Source organism: Dipodomys ordii, unplaced genomic scaffold (assembly GCF_000151885.1).
Source record: "Dipodomys ordii isolate 6190 unplaced genomic scaffold, Dord_2.0 Scaffold1000000578, whole genome shotgun sequence".
Taxonomy (NCBI): Eukaryota; Metazoa; Chordata; class Mammalia; order Rodentia; family Heteromyidae; genus Dipodomys; species Dipodomys ordii.
Genome location: NW_012284195.1, coordinates 1 through 3,344, shown reverse-complemented (window position 1 = coordinate 3,344; position 3,344 = coordinate 1). Strand labels below are relative to the sequence as shown.

Here is a 3,344-nt window from a genome sequence, read left to right as displayed (position 1 = left end):
CTCTACCACTTGAGCCACACTTCCGACTTTTTTTCTTTTTGCTTATGTGGTGCTGAGGAATCGAACCCAGGGCCTCATGCACACAAGGCAAATGCTCTACCACTAAGCCACCTTCCCAGCCCAGTGAGACGTTTTTGGATTCAGGATTTCTGTTGTGCCTCAAGTGGTAGAGCACTGTCCTTGACTTAAAGTAACACATAAGCAGCCCCCAGGCCCTGGGTTTAAGTCCCAGTCCAGCACAAGATTTAAAAAAAAGAAAAGGCAGCCAGGAAAGAAAGAAGGGAGGGAGGAAGAAAGGAAGGAAGGAAAGTAGAAAGGAAGGAAGGGAGAGAGGGAGGAAGGGAAGAAGGAAGGAAAGGAAAAGAAAATTTCTTAGAGATATGTTGGTGGATGCTATAACGTTGGGCTGGCTAATATTCTTGGAATCATTACAGGCTCAGGATAGTGAAATATCTGAGAATGTTTCTCAACGGATTAACATGTAAGTGTGGGAAATGCTTTTAAAAAATTTTAAATGGAAGCGGCACCAACCGGGTTACACCTATAATCCTATCAGTCTGCTTAGAACCACTGCTTCAATTAATCCAGCCTGTTACAAGCAGACCAGGTGTGAATGGTGTATCTCAGAAATCCCATCAGAAGGTGCTCTCTGATTGGTAGACATGTAAGGGCGAGTGTGGGTTTTAGTTATAAAGATGCCCAGAGACCAGAGGAGAGCAACAGAATCCTGGGACCTGCAATCAGTGTCCAGCAGAGAGCCTGCACTGCTGGCTCAAATCTGTTGCACATCTCATCCATGAAGATGAGCATCAGGACCCCACCGTCACTCCAGCATCTGGCCATGCAGAGTCTGCTGAGAAACCAAGCCCTGGCCATCGCTGCTCTGGAGGATCTACCGGTGTTGCTGTTCCCTTCGCTGTTCGTGGAGGTCTATGCCAGGGCCCACACAGAGGTGCTGAAGGCCCTCGTGCAGGCCTGGCCCTTCTCCTGCCTCCCCCTGGGGGACCTGGCAGAGTCTCCAGACCTGGAAACCTTCAACACTGTCCTGGATGGGCTCGATCTGCTACTGGCCAAGAAGGAGCGCTCCAGTCGGTGGAAACTGCAAGTCCTCGACCTGCGGAATGAGCACCCCAACATCTGGATACAGGGTTACCCTTCAATAGCCCGAATCTCTTATCCAGATATCCTGACTGACAGGCCAACAGAGAGCTGTGGTTTGTTGATAACTGAAGAGCAGCCCTTGATTATACACAAGAACCTGACCATCAAAGATGGCTGCCAGAATGCTCTCCAAGCCTACCTGCTCCAGTGGGCCAGGGAGAAGCAAGAAAGAGTCCAACTCTGCTCAAGGAAGCTGCAGATTCATTCCAATTCCATCTACATAATCCAGAAGGCTCTCCTTGCAGTGCAGCTGGACTCTATCCAGGAACTAAAGGTAAATAAATTCTGGCACCGAGAAACCATGAAAAAATTTGCTCCTTACCTGAGCCAGATGAAGAACCTTCGCATCCTCAAATTCTCCAGGATGAGTGCCAACTTCAACACTTCCAGACACAAGAATTTCTCATATTCCTGCATATACGCTGTACATCTGGGAGAGCTGCAGCATCTGCAGGAGCTGTATGTGCACAAAGTCTTCTTCCTTTATGGACAGCTGCCCACCATCCTCAGGAACCTCACCCTTTTGAAGACCTTGTCTCTCAGTTCGTGTCCACTGAAGGAGGCTGACTTGTGGTTCCTGTCCCAGTGGCCCTGCTCCAGGCAGCTCAAGCACCTGCGTCTGAGGAGTTTGCCCCTGGACAACTTCAGTCCTGAGCCCCTGAGAGTCCTACTGGAGCACGCAGCCAGCACCCTGGACACCCTGGCCCTGGAGGACTGTGCCATCACGGATCCCCAGCTCTTGTGCATGCTGCCCGCCCTGAGCCTGTGCTCCCAGCTCCGCGTCTTCAGTTTCTATGGAAACCACATCTCCATGTCTGCCGTGCAGAGCCTCCTGAGCCACACGGCCAGGCTGCCTCATTTGAGACGAGGGCTCTACCCTGCCCCTCTGGAGAGCTACCGCCCTCAAGGCTGTAGGGTTGGGAACTTTGACTCTCAGAGATTTTCCCAGGTTCAGGCTAGGTTGGCACAGGCATTAAGAGACATAGGGACTACTCAGAAGGTCCAGATCTGTACCAATTTCTCTCATCGTCACAAAACATGCCAATTCTATACCCTGGGGCCTGAAGGCAACTGGGTGGTCACCATGGAGCGTCTCCCTGGCCTTTCTGCTCTGCCTCTGTAGTCAGGTGCATCTCTCCTTGGCTCTCTTCTGAGCACTCAGAAATGAAAGTTGGAGTCTGGAATTGTGTCTTAGTTGTAGAGTACTTGCCTAGCATGCATGAAGCCCTGAGTTCATTTCCTCAGTACCACTCAGAAAAAGCAAGAAGTGATGCTGTTTTTCAAGTTGCAGAATACTAGCCTGAGCAGAAGTAGCTCATGGATAGTGCCCTTGTCCTCAGACCAACTCCCAAGACTGGCAAAATAAAAATAAAAAAGAAATGAAGGCTTTGGTGTAAAAGCACTCTCAGGGGAGCATAGACCCCAATAAGTCAGTGTGAGTGGAAGAGAAAGACCTCTGTTTCTGAGCTTTTCTTTTCAATGATAGCTATGGTACTCCAGAAGATGCTGAGCACTTTGGTCTACGTGGGTACACATCCTCAGGAATCTGGAGTGAATTCAGCCTGGAAAGAACTTGACCATGCTCTTGTTTGGCTAAATGATTGTGAGGAAATCCCCCAGGCCTGGGGCAGTCCCGACTGTCCACAATTTACTGTATCAATGAATCAATAAAGTCATTTCCAAAAGAATAAAAAGAGTAAGAAGGTTATCATTTCTCAGCACCAAAGTGTACAGGTTTCTGAGAGGAGACTGCCACGTGGTTCAGGTAGAAAGAGTTCATTTGGGAGAGCCCCTCTTGCAGCTTGAAAGATATGTTGTTGTGCAGGAAGCCAACTTATGGAGGGGAGGAGGGGTTGCTGCAAGTGACCTAGTGACGTGGGGGGCCTCCCTATGCTCCCATTTACGTGGGTTTAAGGTGTTGGGCAGGGGCTTCTCGGCAGGTCCATATGCTGTCCTTTGGGGAGAACAATCATTTGGGCATCTTCTTACGGTATCCCCTGGAGAAGAGAAAAGAGAAGGGTCCATTCTCCCTGAGCAGACTTAACATTCCAACATTTTGATAGTTACAAAGGAGCGTTGACTATTTATTGCTACTTCCTTTTGTCAAGCAGAGTGGACGTTAGGGGTAGAAGGCGGGATTTCATCTGGTCCAGGAGAAAGTAATAGTAACTGTTCCTGGGTGA

At 49.4% G+C, this 3,344-nt stretch overlaps 1 pseudogene; it reads left to right on the top strand.

Moving 5' to 3' along the window:
* Positions 1-802: 802 nt before the first annotated feature.
* Positions 803-2,284, top strand: LOC106002751 (annotated as a pseudogene).
* The last annotated feature ends 1,060 nt before the right edge of the window (positions 2,285-3,344 follow it).